The 22,520-nt window shown below is 43.8% G+C and overlaps 1 protein-coding gene across 10 annotated transcripts in view; it reads right to left on the reverse strand.

Moving 5' to 3' along the window:
- The window catches only part of tns1b (tensin 1b), a 217,505-nt gene that overhangs the window by 34,449 nt on the left and 160,536 nt on the right, over nucleotides 1-22,520 (reverse strand). The window lies entirely within an intron of this gene.

Genomic DNA, 22,520 nt, shown 5'->3' on the forward strand with positions numbered 1-22,520 from the left:
CAAATCTGTACTTAAGTAAATGTACTTGGTTACATTCCACCACTGGAAATAGAGAATAGAGTTTGATAGAATGACATCAGTCCCTTTGGTTAGGCTCTCTTACACACTTCTAGTTTGTTACTCGCCCACATTGTGCAAAGAATGGTTGTGTCTTATCCAGTGTATAAGACTTGTTTAAGAAAAATATCGTTCTGGAAGAACATAATAGGGCATATACCGACGTTGGTAGAAATAAGCCCTTTCCATGCACGCATATACAGAGGTGCCCCTCCTTTAGCCCGATGGTGTCGAAAACACTCATGTAATGGAAAGAGTTACTTCGTCCAACAACATTGGTCCAACATTTAACGAGCTCTCTCCAAGCTAGGAAGCAGGGAGAAAACTCCACCCTGCTGCAGGCAGATGGAGAAAACAGAAAAGCTTAGTAGGTAAAAAATAGAAAAGATGAATACATTGAGTGGCTGCTGATCTGATATATAATTAGAGGGGCTCGTTGTCTTTCTGGCAAAGCCTAAAAACGATGAAGTCAAATAAAGATGATTTACAGCCGTTGTTCACTCGGATGGAAGGGTGGTTTACAAATGCAACATACTGTAACATACGCACACAAAACACAAGCCTTTTCCCCCCACAGTTTGAAAGCCCTTCAGTCTTCTGTTCTATATCACCTAGCAATCTGTACACATTAGCATGCAGGACAGTCCCTTTACTATTGCACACCACAATCCACAACAATTCCACACACAGGACGTCACTCTGGCTGATAACAATAAATATGTGATGTTGGCCTCTGTGGTGGAATGTAATTAAGTACATCTACTCAAGTACTGTACTGTATTTAAGTACAAATTTGAGCTCAAACGTTATACTCTATTTCCAGTTGATTGACTGAACTGTGTGGCTCATTTCCAGTTTCTAAAATGTGAGGGTTTTCCTACATTGAGTTCTTTTACTTTTAATACTTTAAGTACATTTTCCTGATGATACTTACATACTTTTACTTAGGAAACATTTTCAATGCAGGACTTGTATAACAGAGTTGTTTTTTTTACAGTGTGGTATTAGTATTTTTACTTAAGTAAAGGATCGGAAGGAATACTTCCACAAAACTCTCTTTTCTATTTACACGCTTGTATCAAGTAGATTCAATGGAAGTCGCATGATTCTGTTTTCCCTCATTTGACTCACAGATTTTCACACTAACTCTCTTCTTTTCTCTCTTTCAGCTCTTTCTTCTCTCTTTCTACCCCCACATCCTTCCCCTGGCCTCTCACTCTATTCTATCAATGATGATGATGATGATGATGATGGTAGCAACTGCGATGAGGCCAGCTGTGATCCTATATGGTCCCACTCTCACATCAAATAAAAAGCCCAATTTTAGCCAGCCCTCTTTATCTGGCTCATGTCTTCACTTTAGAGACGACGTGATGTGATGAGCGAATTACCAGATCCCCATTTGTACTACAGGAAATCCAACCCGTCACTTTTTACGCCAAGCAGACTATTTATGTTGAGACTGCTCCTCTGTCTGCTGCTGTTTTCATTTGGTTCGAAATAAACACACCACGTAAGCCTCTGCAAATAAGCTTTGACGGTGTTCCTTCCCGTGATAAGAAAGGGCATGTGAGATATCTTACAGTGAGTGTGTGTGTGTGTGTGTGTGTGTGTGTGTGTGTGTGTGTGTCCACGTTGGTGTGTGTTTTTACATACTCCCCAGGAGGGAAATGCTTGCTCTGTGATCACAAGCACATTAGTCAGAGGAGAATGTCTGCGACTCAGAGCCCATCGCCCTGACTAATTATACAACAGCAGGAGAGAGCGAACCATGTCTGAGTGTGGAATGACCAACTGGTTGCACTGCTACATCCTCTGCATTAGAAATGCTTAGGTTTATCACTAAATGTTTTAGAAAGCACATGATCCGAAAAATTATGATCCTAAAATGCAGTATGAGTATCAAACTGTAACATTGCTGTGTCCATGTTAGGACACCGTTCACAGCTATTGCCCATATATATATATATATATATATATATATATATATATATATATATAAACATTTTTTATCTACCTTTATTTATACAGGTAATCTCAGTGAGACTCAGGGTCTCATTCTCAAGAGAGACCTGTTTGGGACAGGACACAACATCAGTTACAGACTAGTCTTGCTTTGCCAGATCCTCCTCCAAAGCGCCCTGAAGGAGGGTCTGGTTACTCCGCACAGCATTCGGAGATGGGAGGAAAACGTGCTCTGGTTTAATGGCATTTCTTTAAACCACACAGTGCCTGACTGCAAAGTTGCGCGACAGAAAACTCAGATTGGACAGACACTCTAGCTAGCTGTCTGGATTTACCCTGCAGAGATCTGAGGAGCAGTTAATCATAGTCTTCATAAATGCACCACATTTTTTATTCCAACACAAAGAAAGTGGAAGGAAACGGAAAATACACACATCCGGTGGAATTTCCCGCGGCACCGGAGCAGTCCCGGATGTGGAACGTCGTGGATATAGACTAGTTACAGACAGACAAACAGATTACAATAGTATATGCAAGATTTACCAAATAGTATATACAATATTTAAACGAAGGTGCCAAGAAGACTTAAAAAACTAAAACACTAAAAACAATATCAAGATTCCAAAGATATGCGGACACCTTTGGTCTGATGCTGGCAATCGCCCTCAAATTGCAAATAGAAGTCATTTATACACATTTAAGAACCTACGTGTGAATATTCATATATGTACATGGGTCGACACTCAGGTGGTCGTATACTGTAACTGTACATTCAAAGTGGAAATTAAGGAGCTGTTACTGCATCATTTAGAGTTGTTGATGCATGTGATTTCATTGAGAAAAACAGAAGTACGGTCCCGGATGTGTTGACAGCATCAATGTTAATTTGGGCGACTTGTTAATACGGTTATTTACTCCGGTAAAACCAGCAGTCAGTCAGTCAGTCAGACATTTTTTTTAATTTGTACAGAAGAACATTCTCACTCTGTTTAGCTGGAAACGGATATGATGTAGTCGCCATCAGCGGTACCGTATAAATAGAACATATTTAAGTGAATCATTGGTAAAAAAAGAAAAATTAGATTCTGGGGGAAAGAATCGATTTTAAAAATCGTTGCAAAAAAACACATTACATACATGAATAGATTTTTCCCGTACACCTATTAGACATTAAGCAAATATTGCAGACGCACAACATTGTAGATCAAAACTGAACTCTACAAAATAATAAGTATTGGATAATAAGTGTTAGAGGTGGAAGGTGCTGCCAGATATTTTGAGGTTCTGCAGGCCAGATGGTGCAACTGTGTGACCTCTTGATATTTAAACTTTCACCTCTGACCCCTGTGGCAATAGATCCCCCCTTTACAGCGGAAATAGCATGTTTCCCGTCTAACTTACATGGACAAACACGCCATTTGCTACTCTGTGCTTGGGTGTGAGAGTGTGTTGGCATTCCAAAACAGTTGTGTGAGTGTGACATTAATGAAAAGCAATGATGAAACATTTTCTGAGAACGTCCCCTCAGGCTTCCACTCCTGCGAGCGCTAATAGCCTGACAAGAATAAAACTCTCTCAAGTGTATGTACATTTAAGAATTCCCGCTCTGAGAGAATAAAGAGCTTCAGTAACTGTAAATGATAGTCTAACAGTATGTAAGTATAGCCTGGTGCCATATTTGGTAAAAGTATAACTATTGATTTGGTAAGAAAGCCTGCCTGTACTGTGTGAGAGATTACTGTGGCCTTGTTAATGATCTACACAAGAGGCTATTACGTCTTCTGAGCTGGGCTAATTTGACTTGTGAATATCAGAGAAGACTGATGACTTAAAAGAGTCAACAGAAACCTAGTCTATATCGACGACGTTCCACTTCCGGGATTGTTCAGGTTCCGACGGAAATTCCGGATGTCCGTCACCTTCCGCTTTTTTTGTGTTGGCGTTCTAACCTCCGGTGGATTTCTGAGGACTATGGTTAACTGCTCCTCAGATCTCTGCAGGGTAAATCCAGACAGCTAGCTAGACTATCTGTCCAGTCTGAGTTTTCTGTCGCACAACTTTGCAGTGTGTGGAGCGAAGCGCCACCCATGACGAGTTTTCTGTAGCAAGACTAAAACAACTTTTGAACGTACACGTTCCACTAAAACAAGTTCCTTCCCGAGGCTATTTTGCAGCGGCACCGGGGCTCCGCCCAAGACGATTGTGATTGGTTTAAAGACATGCAAATAAACCAGAGCATGTTTCCCTCCCATCCCAGAATGCTGTGAGGACTAGCCAGACCCTTTCGTCCCTCCCAAAAGCTAAACTCAGTCAGCCAACATTTGAATATATTTTTTACATTATTTATTTTAAGGGGAATTAAAGAAGTTCAACTTGGAAAAAGTATCAAGGGAAATTTCACAGTTCAAGGTGTTTTCCCTATTGATTTCACTGTTTTTTAATTCCAATAAATGCAACATCTTTTGAATATGTGTTACATATTTGTGGTTTTAATACTGACCAAAAATGATCCACAATGGAGCAGCGCTAATGCCAATGCCAGGACTCCTAAGTTGAATTTGGATGTGGATTGTCAGTACATTAGTGGAGAAGCACACCAGGATATACAGTATATTTAAATACACCTTATTTATTGCCAGCATCAATAACCCCGAAACCTTAGTCAAATGTAAGTACAGGAACTCCTTCTAATGAACACTTGCCCTGCAGTTCATTAAATATACATCAAAGATTACTGTGAATCAATGTGTGAGTGCAAGCTCGCTAGGAGTGGGAAAACAAAAGCCAAGGTAATGGGAGTCTGGTTTGGAACCGGGGGAGGATAGTGATTGATATTGATATGGATGTTCTGTTCACCTTTAAACCAGACTTGCATTGCCGGACCAATCACAATCGTCTTGGGTGGTCCTAAGACCCGGACACAATCATAGCGCCTCTGCCAAATAGCCTCGGGAAGGAACATGTTTTGTTTTGTCCGTTCAAAGGTAGTTTTAGTCGTGCAACAGAAGACTCAGATTGGACAGATAGTCTAGCTAGCTGTCTGGATTTACCCTGCAGAGATCTGAGGAGCAGTTAACCATAGTCCTCACAAATCCACCGGAGGTTAGAACGCCAACACAAAGGAAGAGGAAGGTGACGGACATCCGGCTGAAAATGAGGGACATCCGGCAGAATGTCCGGCTGCACCTAAACAACCCCGGATTGGAACTTCGTCGATATAGACTACTACTACTACTACTACAGGTAGCAGTATCTCCCATATTCAGATGTACCTCGGTATTTAAAAGTGCTGTGCAACATAAACTGTAACCTGCCAGCAGTGATGGGAAGGTTACTTTGGAAAGTTACCCTATTTAAAATGTGTAGTGTAACTATTTCAATTACTTTATCTAAGTAATGTAACTTATTGCATTTCATTAGTTTGACTTATTACATTTAACAACATTGTTTCCAAATGTTTAAACCTGGAAGCGTTAACCTTACAGCAGTACTCAACACTGACTATTGTCAAACACAATTTAAAATCACATGAATTAGGAATATAATAATTTAATTTTGAAGAACGGCCACCAGAGAATCACACCAAACTTAACTAAACGGCTGTGGCTGGAAATGGCAAAAGAAGACATTGTGCATATTCCGATGTAACCCCCAATGTAATCCTAAACATTTTCATAAGCAACTTCCCCCAGTAACTGTAATGGATTACACTTACCTTTATTTTGTAATTAAATTAACTAGTAACTCCCCAACACTGCCTGCCAGCAGTAACCTGTAGCCAGTATTGGTCAGAGGTCGGGGCTATATTTAGCACAAATACTACTGAAAACAAATGCATGGGCTAGACATAACCAACACCCACACATTCCATGTGCTATATATCAGCCTGACAGATCGTCCATGCAGAGCATTATGTTTCACTCTGGATGAAGTTGTGTCTCAGGAAAAGCCATCAGTGGTCGTTAGCAGCACGGCTGCGTAGGGAAAATCTTGAGGGCCAAATGAGGAGAGCGTCTGATGAGCTGGCTGGAGCTATCTCGTCACGGAGGTGAGGAGAAGCTTTGATGGTAACTCTCGCTAGCTACAGTCTGGAGAGACTGCAGACACAGGGACACTTCATTTTGCATGAAGCCTTGGCAGTTTCTGCAGATCCTCCTTTAAGTCAGCTCTCGTGCTAATCAGCATGGTGGTAAATCATTCAGACACAAACCTTGTCTTGCTCCTGACCAGATACTTTCTGGTTTTAGAGCTGCATGAACATGATTCTTTACACTAGGTTCAACTGTCAAGAATCTTTGGAAAACTTTCAGTTGATGAAAACTTTGTGATTATTGGGAGAATTATGGAATTATTGTAGAATTTTCCAGTGTCCCAAATGACGGAAAGAGAACGAGGAAGAGCAGAGCATGAGAGTAAAAAAAAAAAAGCTCTTAATTGTCCCAATCTAAGAGGCATTTCTCTGGCCTCTAGTGGAGTTTTTGTAGTTTTTTGTAGAATTTAACTATAGTTAAACAGTATTGGTCCACAATTTTCCAAACCTGTTCAAAGTATTTCTTGACCGCCTTGGCCAGTTTGAAAAACAAATGTTTTTAATAGCTCACAAGAAAGGGCAGCCCAAATTCTCTTTTTTTCCCTCATTTCCCTCAAATTTTCTTCCCAATCTGGATTAGCCAGTTCCTTTGTACTTAAATTCATCAATCTGCCGTCTCAGTCCCTCTGTTGGCCTGGACATTGTGTCACCAGCAACTTCTTTGCACCTGCCAGCGAATTGAATTCCCCTTGCTCTTGAATTTTCCCTTGGGATCAATAAAGTATCTACAGTATCTATCTATCTATCTATCTATCTATCTATCTATCTATCTATCTATCTATCTATCTATCTATCTATCTATCAGCAAGGACAGAAAAGATGACTCAACTGCAATGGCCACTGACAACAGTGCCCTCTACCCGGCTCACAGTAAACTTTTCTTGTCTAAATTTAATTGTAAGGACAGCTAATCTTCAAGTGACCGGCCAGCAGTCAGCGTAATTTTGTAGGATATCATAAGAATAGTTTTGCATATGTTTTGGTAAGATATCAAACAAACCTGTTCATGAGAATGCGTTGGGAATGCAATGGTGGGAACACATGGATAAACCAGAGGTACAACTATCTGGGGCTGAAAGAACCTAAACCAACTGAAGGTGCACGTTTGAGAAAACCGGACTTGGTCAGCATGTGTTCCTTGCTGTTAACTGGCAGTATAATGGCTAGTATAACACTGCTTTTTCAAGCAATGTAAAAAACTGTGTTATGACAAAGACCAGGAAAGGCGGGTGAATGAATAGAACTCTCTTTAAAAAGAAAGATAATAACAAGGGAGGGGAGGCCAGTGTTCCCAATGGAGCCAAAATGAAAGTGTTTGAGTTCATGCTGAAAACTTAGTCCCTTTCTCCTTGTAAAGTTCATCTCCCGTGTCCATCTACCCCTTGGCTCAGGAGGGGTCTATTCAGTACGCTGAGTGACCCATGCAGAACGATGCACTGGGCCAATAACAAACCCGTAACAAGACAGCGGTGCCTGATAAAGAAAGTTCAACTCTTGGACTTTGTCTTCCTACTTTCTTCTCCCATTCTTTGATTTTTTTTCTTGATTCCTAGTGTCTACATAAGCGTCATTTATTTATTACTGCGTTAAATCACGGACCCTACGCCGGACCCTACGCCGGACCCTACGCCGGACCCTACGCCGGACCCTACGCTGTAGCCTGACGTGCACCTCTCGAAACATTTAACTACACGTCGCGGTGACGCACGTCGACTGTGGCTTGGTAGCGTTGCATTTCACCCTTCTCATGTCTGGGTTCTCCCTCTCCATAAACAACATGAAATCAAGGAGAGGGTTAACTTTTTCTGCTACAGATTTACCACCGTGGTCAGAAAGAACAGGGGACACACTTTGTTTCTCCCACTATGACTCTAGAGTCGGCACTCGCTCCGAAGATAATCACCGTCACTCTCTCACTCGCTCTACCACACACTCCCCACACATGCCGGCCCTGCTATTCTCTTCAAGCGGTTGAGGCACACACCAACGTACAAGTATAAACTTCCGGCCACTTAAGCAGGCTACGGCGAAAGCTCTGCATGGAGCCTCTCTGTCACCAGGCAAGTGAGGAAGGTGTGTACCAATGTTTGACTGTCAGCTGTCTACTTGAGGTGACTGCAAAACCGCAGTTAAGATAGAAAAGTTGGCCTTACAAACAGAATCATATCAAAATTACCAGACGTTTAAATGTCTAACCATCGTATAAGATAAAGTGACTTCTAAGGACCTCCTTCTTCAGCGCACAGACATCAACACTGGATAGAAGATCTTGTAAGAAGCGCTTGTGGAAAGTGATGAAGATTAATTATGTCCTGGCTCTGCTATGGCATTTCAGCCAGATCAGCTGTGTAAAGATGGCTGGAGAAAAAGAAAGAGTGAGAGAGAATAGTCTGGCCAACAGCTGGAGGAAAGCTGTATTGGTGAGTAAGTAACAGACCACTCATTTACTCCCTCACATTATGGACGGCAGATAAGTCTCTCACCCAGGATTAGCCAAGATCGGCAAAGATCTTTAGAATACTCACGCTATAGTACAAAAATACGAGTACACCATAATTTTTCCTGGGTGAAATTAAGCTTTTAAGGATTTATGTATTACAAAAGTATCTATCTGAGAAGTTACTAATAAACTCCTGTCCCCCGGCAGCCAGGGTCCAAACAGGGACACTCCACAACAAAAGGCACTTGTTCTTAGTGTCCAATGCAGTTTTTTCATGAAGGCCTTTATTTTTCTGTCTTGGCGATTATGCAATCAGTTGAGCAAAGTTTGGAGTCAAAGCAGCCTAATCCGCCCAAAGCCTGGGACTAGACTGAGGGATTGATAGCATGGAAGCTTGTTGCCAACACAAAAAAAGACCAGACGTTTAACCTCTGCATCTTCTTGGAGAAACGCCACGGCCAATAACGTGTCATGGGGGGTGTCAGAGTCGGCTGGGAAGTGTCAGATGGGAGAAAGTTCTGGCCGGCAGATATCATGAGATGGGGACATCTGCTGTTCCACAGCCTGATGTTCACACTCAAATCAATTCACACAGACATGTACGAGTTGATCTCATTTTCATTAAATCATGACACAAGTCATCTGGAACAGTATGGCTACCATAACAACATCTGCAGAATGGATTCATGCTATCCTCGCTTAACCAGCTGAAGGACCCGTGAGCAAGATGTTGACTTCAGATCAAGTGCGCCACTCTGCAGCTGACCCGGACCTCCTTCCATCAAAACCACTTTCCCTACCAGATCAATTAAAGTGTCTCATTATTATTAGGGGCCAGGTGAAGTCAAATACTTATTGAACACTAATCATTCAGCCCTGGCAACAGTGATGTGTCAACAGTGCATTCATTTGGAATTCGTAATGGCTATATTTCACCGTTGTCTGTGGTAATTGACGGCTCACCTGGCTCTTAGACTACAGTGCTCCCGGGCCAACGGACCATTTGAATCTCAGCCATCCATTGGACCAGAACATCATCAGTGGTGATGTCATCCTGTTGCATCAACTTCTATCCACCAAGGTTATGTAAACCCCACCAACCCTGTCTGTATCTCAACAGGCAACACAAATAAAGACTTAAATTTGCCTTGACTCATTTTGGTCCTGCTCTCTTGCTAGAGGAATGTAACCTGTGCCCAAAAGGGCAGACATGGCCGACTCATCTCTTCTGTTGGATAAGTTAAGGCTCTGCGGACAGGAACACAGAACCTTTGACTAATGTGTAAAGGAAAGAGGAAGCATTAACCTCCTGGAGAGAAAGTGCCAAACAACACACACACACACACACACACACACACACACACACACACACACACACACACACACACCTGGGCTGCCTCGTCTCGACACAGGGAAATGCTTTATTGGACCTTGGATAAACAGTAACTTATAATAAGCTCACATAGAGACATCAAGGAGACTTGACTCATTCTGTCTACAGTGCCTGAAAACTTCACTTCATAGAGCTCAAAACACTTTATGTACAGTTTGATGATAATACAAGTTTATTACAAAGTGGGTCTTATTTTTTTTTTAAATATTGCATCATTTGCTGAGATCTGGGAACACTGTTACAATGAAGTTGACCCCAGATGAACCAGGAAGTCAGTCTGCAAACTAAATGTGTGTTTAATAAATGTACAGTTTGTATTTGTTGCATTTCATTCATGTTAGTTTGGTTAACCTGGGGGGTCTGTATGATCACCTGCCCACTTGTGTTTTTTGCCCCTTCAGACTCGTCGCCACATTCCCAGATCCCAGCGATACACCTGGCAAGTAGAATGCTATTATTCCTGATAAAAATGATGGCTGAAACTACACAGATAGAGCCATGTTGTGAATCTGAAATACCTTTTAAGCCACTAAAAAAATTAATAAATAGAGAGCCATATTTGCCTGCATTGTGTCGCAACTTTCTATCATTATTGATTAAAAGCATTTGTACAACTTCAAAAGGTAACTTTTCAAGTTAGCGCGGTTGAAACAGTAAAAAAAGGTTAACATATAAAACACAATGTGGCCAAGTGTTAGGATAATAGACAACCTGATGTCAATAAGTAATTAAGTACGTTTCCACACAAAGAGTAAATCAAGTTTCTGATTCCTGGCAAATCTCCACCTCTACAGTACTGAGAATTCTATACTCACATGTTGTGAAAGACATCAGCTGCTGAATTTGTGACAACCTTTTCTCTCCGGGGTTAGAAAGAGCAGAGGACAAACTGGACCCAGGCTCACGGCTGAACTCTTCAATAACTATCAAAGCTTGAAAGAAAAAAAGGAGTCGGCTGCCTCATGCTGGAGGGACATCGAAGAAATACTGGACACAGTCACCCATATAACCCTTAGAAAGTGTCTTGTCTGTGCTGAGCCGCAGCGTGCACAAAGCCACTCTGACGTTCTCTGTCACTCCTCCTGGGAATGTGTGCACAAAACAGCTTCACAGTGTGCCTTTAACTCCCGTGACTCCTCAGAGGAGAGAGAGAGATTCTGGGGAGAGACTAGACCTTCCAGAGAGAGGTAAAGTAGTATTAAATGCCAGTTTAAGATTGCTTAATATTTAACACAGCCAGAGTTTTGACCAAATGACGAAACAGTTCAGAACCAGAGGGGAAATGAGATGTAGGAATGCCAAAACACTGACTGTAGAAGTGCTATTTTTGTTGTGGTTTTCCCACAGCCAAATCTTCATCTTAATGTGAAGGTTCAGTACAAAACACTGCTAAGTTTACTGCTACTGTATAGCTTTGGTGGTGCTCATATATATAATCTCTAGGTATGGTGAAGGGTATGTGATGATGTGGGGCTATTTTAATTCCAAAGGCCAAGGGAACTTTATCAGGATGCATAGTATCCTGGATCCATGAAATAACTGGCCTTTAAAAATAAACATCTGCCTGCCTCTATGGGAATTTAACATAGGGGTGTAATTACTTATGCCCACTGTATTTTAAGGAAGAACATTTATTTATTTACGATACATTATTCATTCACAAAGAAAATTGGTGTCCTTAAAGGTTGGATATAATCTCCATCAAAAAAAATTTCGTTATCTACATAATAGTGACATTACACTGTCATGAACCTGTCATAAAGATTATAAACAAGTCATGGTTAGGGTTAGAGTTAGGGTCAGGGTTCATGTGTCATGACAGTGTCATATGTCATGGCAGTGTCATGCGTTCATGACAGTGTCATGTCACTTTTATGTAGATACCTTCAAGTAAAGTGTTACCGATCTTTCTTAATAGAACTGAAACACTCAAAACTATTGCTGAAAAATTCTCATCGTCACTGAAGAATTTGTAATTAAATATTGGAACAATTATTGCAAACGTATCTCTCTATTTCTATTTCTCGGTCTTGTGAAATTGATATTTATTGTCCCATGAGGGAGATTTCTTTTCACAGTCTGTTGCATGCACACGGCAATATACACGGACAAATACATCAACAGATAACAAAAAGACAGTTAAATAGACACATAGAAACAATCACGTTAACAACGGATCTATACAAAGACAGAGATCTATACAAAATATGTCTCCCTTAACGCTCCATAACGTTTCTATATATGGCTCATTGTTTGTTTTTCTGTCATCTCCCTCCCGTCTCAACCCGATATTCCAGAAATGCTGTGGCTTGGCCAGCTGAGTCAATCACTGGGACTAAATGGTAAACAAAAAACAAGAGGGTCCGTAATTCCCCAAGCAACTATCAACATCCTCTGACAAAAATATGCTCCACTCCTCACTGTCACAACACGACAGAGCTTGAGCTTTGAGATTCTCCTACAGCTTACTTAAAGGGTAAGTTCCGTATTTTTTTTAGATGCAGACATGCAGAACAGAGAAACACCAACTGAACAAGAACAAAAACCCTCTCCCACCCCCCACCCTCTGCGATCTCGGGGAAAATAAAACAAATAAACAAACAGAAATCACAACTTGCCTAGGCACTCCTCTATTTCTTGTGACACTGAGGTCATTGAGTCTATATTTATGCTGCTGTGTTTTCCCATAGGTTGATAGTACATGATTTGGCTTTGTTAATCCTTGCTGTAGAGAGCTCAAGCATAACTATGTCTAGAAAATACACCAACCACTGTTTTATACAAAGTGTGTGTGTGTGTGTGTGTGTGTGTGTGTGTGTGTGGGGGGAAATGCGCACCGTCAATTTCCATCCACTAAAAGTTCAGTTTTTGCCACTGACAAGCTCAGATTATTATTCTAATTTATTCTAAGTGTCTGACAACATTATGGAAAGGATCCCTACAGAGATATACATTTTTTGTTAAAGAGGAAAATCCTTTTTCTTGTAACATGAAAAAGCCCCGAAATCGCCGTCTCCTAACTCACATGTCCAGTCCAATACTAGACCAATTTAATAAATCGCTGTTCCCATCGGTCACTTGGACACAAAAACCTGGGAAAATAGGGTCCAGGTAAAAAAAGAAATAAAAGAAGTTACCCTTTAAATTCTACTTAAATAACAGACACTTATGTCAAGAAATCGGTCATTTACAGCAAACAGCCATACTGTTAAATTTGAGCTCTCACTGCTCGAATAGGATTGGATGTTACTAGTCAGCAGGTGGTTAAAGAGCAGGGGCACGTTCAATCTCAAAATGGTGTGTACCGTTTTGCGGCGGTTTCCTGGTTGAACGAAACGGCTTTGAGTTATGTTTTCTCTCGTTTGGTGGGTGTGTCTCTCGTTTATTGGCTGTGTCACAGGTGATACCCAATAAGCAGAGACGTGTCTGTAAACTTGTGGTAATAAAAAGGCAGAGCGCTTGCGCACACAACAGGGTGTTCAACAACCCCCCACACACATTTTGTCGGGGCTGAACGTGGCCCTGATAAATGAGCCAAGGACTGGCAGGCATGATTGAAGCAGCTGATGTCAATCAGCTAATGAAAGTACACCTTCAGTGCTCTACCTGAACTAACACTATGCTCCAGCCCCTTTCATTTGCATCTATGTGTTTAGTATTTTTTGGAAATTTTGGGTCATGTCCTAAGTAGAGGATGGATACCCGAAACTGAGACAGATATTTAGAAATGATGATCGGGTTTGGGTCGGGCTCGGTCACATCAGCGCGATAAGGCATTGAACATTTTAAATTTAAAACAGCTTATTATGTAGGTGCGCGCCTGTGTTAAGGTGCGCTTGTTTGCCCTGTGTTCGCTGATGCGCTCATCTGCTGACATTTCCGAATGCCTTCCTACAAACGTACACGTGTCATTAGTATGAGAAAAAAATGAGATTTTAACTGTGTCGGGCTCGGGTTGGGCTCGGACATAAATATCTTAATGCCTGTCGGGCTCAGGTCGGGTTCGGTTACTGCTCTGTCGGACGCGGGCCGGTCTCGGACAGAAAAATGCGGCCCGATCCGCCCTCTAGTCCTAAGATAGGTTGCTAGTGCGACAGTACCACCAAAAAACCCACACAGCTTCCTTTATCATTCCACTGACAGCACTACATTGGCACAGCGAGGGTGCCTGCAGGGTCATCATGCAAAAGTTCAACATGGCTAAACGCCATCCAATATTGTCTGGCAAACACTGTGTTTGCCAATTCAACATTCCCGTAATATTCCCGTAAAGTGAACCACCTAACTTATTGTTTACCTTAAAATCGCAGAGTCAGACAATCGTTACTGCTGCGATGTAGGATCCTTGTTTTTAGTATCATAAACCATTTTGATGTATTTATGCATTTGATCCGATTTGTTGGATATATTACTCAAACAGGACTTGATTCAGATCATATTTCATCTTCTTAGTGCCTGAAACAACTAAACACCACAGCCCCTTGTGTTTTTCGTTACGTAGTGCTATTTTCAGTCTGACTGCAGCCTTACACCTCTTCCTAACTGGACGCGATGCGAGCAAAGCCAACAAGGGTATATCAGATCGTTTCAGTGTTTTCTCAATGAAGATGTCCTAACCTGCTCCGTGTGTCAGCCAACAGGCTAAGCCACGTGTCGCTTGTTTGAGAAAACGTTCGCCCTGGCTCTATTTTTGCAAAGATTTGCTCGCTTTCTCCACCTCACCTGGTCAAATTCGACACTGACACCACTCTCCAACCATATGGAAACAAGGCTGACAAAAGGTCATTTAGCTTGGCAAATGTTAGCTGCTTGTTAGAAGAACAATAGTAAAGTACCAACCTACCTGAGTTTCGGAGGAACACGGCAGTGAAAGGCAATGTTGACAGGCTTTTTCAACTAGTCAGTATTCACTAGTAATCGACTGAAAAAGAACAGTGTTGGCTAAAAGGCTATGGATTGTAACAATAAAAGAAAAACATGAAGTTAGAGCTACCTTTATTACAAAAGAATCCAATATCACAATATTTTTGACCAAATACTTCGATGTCGATATTGCGGTGATATTGTCGGGATATTGTTGGTGTTTCACAAAATTGTTAACACAATTACAATTTTAATGTGGATACAATGACTAATGGGGGAAAAGGCAACTAATAGAATAGCTAGAACAGTCTGATAAGTTCAGATAAATGACTAATTATCATAAATGATTAATGTAGCCTTTAAAACCAGGAGAAGACAACATTTTGTCATGTCACGATATCCAAAATCTAAGACGAGATCTAGCCTCATACAATGCCGATATAATATCAATATATTGCCCAGCCCTACTCCAGAGACCGTGGCAGAAAGCTCTAGATTGGTGATTTCAATTCTATAAGATAAGAAAAAAAATGTGAAGATCCAAGTGAAAGGGTAACATCTGATGCTGAGAACTTGCCCGCCAAGCAGCAACAGGTCGAAAGGACCAAGTGTATCCTAAGTTTGATGACTTTGTTTGATAACTCTCACTGGAGACGTACTTATACATTGTGTAAGTGTGATGTTTTGGATCTTTTTTTGTCGTGTTTATGCAAGGTGCAGTCACGACAAAAATCCCCGTGCTGAAACTCACCCACAGCGGCTGTGGCTGTTTTTACCGAATAAACACAATGAGAGTCGACATCAATCTCTGGAAACCAACAACCACACAGACAGGGCTTACCCAATGTTGATCCTAACAAAACATTGGCCCTATAATTTGAAGGTTTATGCAATGCCTTGATAAGCAAAGCAAAGTTTTGTTGTAAGTAGCCTAGCGCCTTCCTCAGAAAAGCAACTGCAACCCTGACAAACTGCAAACCCAACAACAACAATTCTTTTTTGTTTCTAACTTACACTTGTGAAGATATACTGTACATCCTCTCCCATTTTCCCCTTTGCCTCTTAAAGCCTCTAAGTGCCTTTTCGGCACTAACACATGTAAAGCCAAGTGACAGTGGAAACACTCCAGTTTCCTGGAAACCCTTGCTCTCCTGTTTCTGTAAGAGGGAAACATTTTCAACTATTTATTGAAATGCTTATCACAGGCTAACCCCATTTCAGATGCAACGTGTATTAGTCTGACTGTGCTGACGCCTCGTCACAAAAGGCTCCTTATGGGACACATTTTAATTCTTAGAGAACTCCAAGTCTCAGCAGCTCAATGTATTCTCATGAATGGGTTCGTATGATATTGTAGGAAAACGTATGCACTACAATTAGTATGATACCCTACGAAGTTAAGGCGACTGGTCACATGAGTTTAGCAACAGTTGCAGTTAAGTTTAGCTGACAAAAGGTGATGACGACAGTTAAGTTTAGAGTTTAGTTTAGCTTTAGACCACTTAAGATTCAAAACAAGATTGTGGTTTGGATTAAAACAGCGGTCTCCTTAAGTAGTACTCCCGGGCCACAAACACCTATTTCCTGGGTGAAAGTCTTGCGTTTTCCCCTTAAGTTCTTCCGGGACACGAACTCGACTCCCCTGTGTTTTAAGAACCACCCATCCTCCCCGACCAGTCACTGTGGTGCATACAGTAATAAATACGGGGAATACGTACGAATTACAGTGCCTTACTTTTGTAGCTATATGTACGAATGGTTCATGAGAACAGCCTGATCAGCTATAGAATATTGTGTGTTTACATATTGCTTGCATTTATCATGTGTTTCTGCTCATGTCTATAATTGTGTTTATGTATATGTGTGTGATGCCATCTAAGTCAAATTAAGCCTTGACCGCAGTATCATCATCATATGACAGAAGGCAAGATCAGGAAGGCAGCTTGGACGGGGCTGGACAGAGACGAGTAAACACACACACACACACACACACACACACACACACACACACACCTCCGCTGAAACAGACTTACACCTATTCTATTTTAGCAAGGCCTATTTCCAGCTGCCGCCGAGACACTTTATGGACGGTGATAAAAGGTAGCCAAGTAACCTCTGACCTTTGGCTATCTGGGTGACCAATAAAAACACTCGGGGAATTAAGGACGTCAAATACCCAGCAAGCATCCCTGTTCAAAAAAGTCAATGTCATTTTGTGAATTGTTCTACAGACAAATTCTGACCATTGTCTGCAATTCAGAAATTACTTACAGACAATGGTCACTTTCACTTCAATAAAAATGCTCTACATGCAGGAACTTTGTAATTTTTGTGTATATTTGTATATATATATATATATATATATATATCCATCCATCCATCCATCCATCTTCGTCCGCTTATCCGGTGTCGGGTCGCGGGGGGAGCAGCTCCAGCAGGGGACCCCAAACTTCCCTTTCCCGAGCAACATTAACCAGCTCCGACTGGGGATCCTGAGCGTTCCCAGGCCAGGTTGGAGATATAATCCCTCCACCTAGTCCTGGGTCTTCCCGAGGCCTCCTCCCAGCTGGACGTGCCTGAAACCCTCCCTAGGGAGGCGCCCAGGGGCATCCTTACCAGATGCCCGAACCACCTCAACTGGCTCCTTTCGACGCAGCGAGCAGCGGCTCTCTCCCGAGCTCCTCACGGATGACTGAGCTTCTCACCCTATCTCTAAGGGAGGCCGCTTGTACCCTGGATCTCGTTCTTTCGGTCATGACCCAGCCTTCATGACCATAGGTGAGGGTAGGAACGAAAACTGACCGGTAGATCGAGAGCTTTGCCTTCTGGCTCAGCTCTCTTTTCGTCTAACGGTGCGATAGATTGAATGCAATACCGCACCCGCTGCGCCCGATTCTCCGACCAATCTCCCGCTCCATTGTCCCCTCACTCGCGAACAAAACCCCAAGGTACTTGAACTCCTTCACTTGGGGTAAGGACTCATTCCCTACCTGGAGAAGGCATTCCATCGGTTTCCTGCTGAGAACCATGGCCTCCGATTTAGAGGTGCTGATCCTCATCCCAACCGCTTCACACTCGGTTGCGAACCGATCCAGTGAGTGCTGAAGGTCGCAGGCCGATGATGCCATCAGGACCACATCATCTGCAAAGAGCAGCGATGAGATCCCCAGCCCACCAAACTGCAACCCCTCCCCACCCCGACTACGCCTCGATATCCTGTCCATAAATATTACAAACAGGATTGGTGACAAAGCGCAGCCCTGGCGGAGGCCAACCCTCACCTGAAACGAGTCCGACTTACTACCGAGAACCCGGACACAGCTCTCACTTTGGTCATACAGAGATTGGATGGCCCTGAGTAGAGACCCCCTCACCCCATACTCCCGCAGCACCTCCCACAGTATCTCCCGGGGGACCCGGTCATACGCCTTCTCCAAATCCACAAAACACATGTAGACCGGTTGGGCATACTCCCAGGCTCCCTCCAGGATCCTTGCGAGTGAAGAGCTGGTCCGTTGTTCCACGACCAGGACGGAATCCGCATTGTTCCTCCTCAACCCGAGGTTCGACTATCGGCCGAACCCTCCTTTCCAGCACCTTGGAGTAGACTTTACCAGGGAGGCTGAGAAGTGTGATACCCCTATAATTGGCACACCCCTCTGGTCCCCCTTTTTAAAAGGGGAACCACCACCCCAGTCTGCCACTCCTTTGGCACCGTCCCCAGACTTCCACGCAATGTTGAAAAGGCGTGTCAACCAGGACAGCCCCTCCACACCCAGAGCCTTGAGCATTTCTGGACGGATCTCATCAATCCCCGGGGCTTTGCCACTATGTAGTTGTTTGACTACATCAGTGACTTCCGCCTGGGAAATCGACGACAATCCCCGTTATCCTCCAGCTCTGCCTCTAACATAGAGGGCGTGATTAGTCGGATTCAGGAGTTCCTCAAAGTGCTCCTTCCACCGCCCTATTACCTCCTCAGTGGAGGTCAACAGTGTCCCATCTTTACTGTACACAGCTTGGATGGTTCCCCACTTCCCCCTCCTGAGGTGGCGAACAGTTTTCCAGAAGCACTTTGGTGCCGACCGAAAGTCCTTCTCCATGTCTTCTCCAAACTTCTCCCACACCCGCTGCTTTGCCTCTTTCACGGCAGAGGCTGCAGCCCTTCGGGCCCTTCGGTACCCTGCAACTGCCTCCGGAGTCCTCCGAGATAACATATCCCGGAAGGACTCCTTCTTCAGTCGGACGGCTTCCCTGACCACTGGTGTCCACCACGGTGTTCGTGGGTTACCGCCCCTTGAGGCACCTAAGATCCTAAGACCACAGCTCCTCGCCGCAGCTTCAGCAATGGAAACTTTGAACATTGTCCACTCGGGTTCAATGCCCCAGCCTCCACAGGGATGCACGAAAAAGCTCCGCCCGGAGGTGTGAGTTGAAAGTCTGTCGGACAGGGGCCTCCTCCAGACGTTCCCAATTTACCCGCACTACACGCTTGGGCTTACCAGGTCTGTCCAGAGTCTTCCCCACCCCTGACCCAACTCACCACCAGATGGTGATCGGTTGACAGCTCTGCCCCTCTCTTCACCCGAAAGTGTCCAAAACATACGGCCTCAGATCAGATGAAACGATTATGAAATCGATCATTGACCTTCGGCCTAGGGTGCTCTGGTACCAGGTACACTTATGAGCATCCCTATGTTCGAACATGGTGTTCGTTATAGACAATCCATGACTAGCACAGAAGTCCAACAACAAACAACCACTCTGGTTTAGATCAGGGAGGCCGTTCCTCCCAATCACGCCTCCAGGTGTCTCCATCATTGCCCACGTGTGCGTTGAAGTCCCCAGCAGAACAATGGAGTCCCCACTGGAGCCCCATGCAGGACTCCAGTCAAGGTCTCCAAGAAGGCCGAATACTCCGAACTCCTGTTTGGTGCATATGCACAAACAACAGTCAGAGTTTTCCCCCACAACCCGCAGGCGTGGGGAGGCGACCCTCTCGTCCACCGGGTAAACTCCAACACAGCGGGCGCTCAGCCGGGGCTTGTGAGTATCCCCACACCCGCCCGGCGCCTCACACCCTGGGCAACTCCGAGAAGAAAAGAGTCCAACCCCTATCCAGGAGTATGGTTCCAGAACCGAGACTGTGCGTGAGGTAAGCCCCACCAGATCTAACCGGTAGCGCCCCACCTCCCGCACCAGTTCCGGCTCCTTCCCCACAGAGAGGTGACGTTCCACGTCCCCAGAGCCAGCGTCTGCCGCCCGGGTCTGGTCCGTCGAGGCCCCTGACCTTCACTGCCACCCATGTGGCATCGCACCCGACCCCAACGGTTCCTCCCACAGGTGGTGGGCCCATGGGCTGGAGCGATGGGAGCCACGTAGCTTGTTCGGGCTGTGCCCGGCCGGGCTCCGTGGCAAACCCGCCACCAGGCGCTCGCCCGACGAGCCCGCCCGTCTGGGCCTGGCTCCAGACGGGGCCCCGGGCTTCCTCCGGGCAGGGTCACTCCATCTCTACCTTGCTTCTTCATTGGGGTTTTTGAACCATTCTTTGTCTGGCCCCTCACCTGAGACCACTTTGCCTTGGGAGACCCTACCAGGAGCACAAAGCTCCAGACAACACAGCCCTCAGGTTCACAGAGACACACAAACCTCTCCACCACGATAAGGTGATGGTTCACGGAGAATATATATATATATATGAATTAACCAGATCACAAGACTTCCCTTTAAATGGTTATAATACATAACCATTTTCTCTTTTAAAAACTATTAACAATAGATGTCAACTTTTTTGGCACAAACAAAGCTGACCATCCCAACAAGAGCAGCACTTTGAAAGGCTGGACAACAGGCATAGCATTGCTTCCTTTTTGGGTGGCAGAGAAAGTAGCACTTTGGTCACAGAGTGACCAGCGCTCCCTCAACAGGAAGACCCTGTCCATGCCTGTGGCTGAACCCAGGAATGCCTCGCACTGCGCTCCCGTCCCACAGGGCCTTTGGCTTCTCTGTGGCCACAATTTCACCGCAAATGAATTCAGCACTACCAATGGCTCTCCTCCCTTTCAAAATACTATTTACTATTTACTCCTAGGACAGCATGAAAACCTTGTCATGCTGAATTGGGATTGTTTTTTGAAAACACTAAATACTTGGGACAAAACTCTAACATTTACATTTACTATGATGATATGATGCTTGTAGTATGGGAGCAACTTTGTGATGCATTAAAGTAACTAACCAATACTCAAAAAGCTTAAAGCGTGATTTATACTTCTGCGTAAAATCAACGCCTTGGCTACGTACTACGTGGAGACACTAACCTACGCCGGACCCTACGCCGTAGCCTAACGTGCACCTCTCGAAAAAAGTAACTACACGTCGCGGTGACGCACGTCGCGGCTTGGTAGCGTTGCATTTCCCCCTACTCATTTCCTGGTTCTCCTTCTCTATAAACTTTTCCTGCTACAGAGTTCCCACCGTGGTCAGACAACACAGGGAAGACACTTTGTTTCTCTCACTATGACTCTAGGGTCACTACTCGCGCCGAAGCGAATCACCGCCACGCTCTCATTTCTCCCTCTCTCTACCACACACTCCCCACACGCACACATGCTGGCTCGACGCACATGCCAACGCACAAGTATAGGCATCAGGCCACTTACTTAGGCTACAGCAAAAGCTCTGCGTGGAGCCTCCGCAGAACCATAAATCACGCTTAAAGGAGACCTATTATGCTTTTCCTTATTTTCGGTCATATCGAAAATACATGGCCAAATAATGGGGTAACATTATGTAAAAGTAAAGCCAGTGAGCAAAAACTTAAGATTTCACACCGTTCTGAAAACTCAGCCATGGGCAGTATGAGAAAAAAGTATGAACTTGAAAATGAGCATTACAGGTCCCCTTTAAGAATTCATATACCTGGAGACACAACATCTACCCTGTGTCTTGTCTCAGAAAACATTCCAACACGGGTTTGAACTTGAATATGACTTTAGTGTGAACGTAAATGTGACTTCAGTTTGATCCGGTCGCATGGGAGTTCTAAAGAAATGAAAGTGTGAAAAAGTCTTTAAACTCCATCAGCATGCAGACAGAATCCTTCATCTGTGTCACGCAGAAAAACAAAAGCAGCCTTGTTTCAGAGGTCAGCTTGCTCTGTGTGTGTGTGTGTGTGTGTGTGTGTGTGTGTGTGTGTGTGTGTGTGTGTGTAGACACAATCCCCTCCTTGACACAGCTTGTGCAGCCTGTTATTGAACATTAACTCCTGCTGAGGTGTGTTTGCTCAAAATTGACAAAAGTGTGCAAGTAATCCATCGGTAATGAGTCACATACAGATACATGAGTGTGATAATATACTTACTTAAAATAAGTTAGAAAATTCAAGTTGTGTGAACATTATTGCATGTACTGTATGCCTAAAGTGGCTATAAGGGTCATGGCTGTAAATATTAAAACGTTGTTAACTTTCCAACACACACGAGGGGAGGGTGTGTGTGTGGGTGTGTGATAGACGCACAAACACTGTGTATTCATTTTGAATTGTGCTGTATGTGCAACAATGTCATAATTCACAAGTGAAAGACGAATCACTACAATGTTACATCTAGCGCTGATCTAATGACGCTTTTCCATTACATGGTACCTGCAGTGTGTGTGCCAAGCTTTACCCGGTGAAGAATGCAGTCCAGAATCTGAAGGATTTAAAGCAA

Source organism: Perca flavescens, chromosome 11 (assembly GCF_004354835.1).
Source record: "Perca flavescens isolate YP-PL-M2 chromosome 11, PFLA_1.0, whole genome shotgun sequence".
NCBI lineage: Eukaryota > Metazoa > Chordata > Actinopteri > Perciformes > Percidae > Perca > Perca flavescens.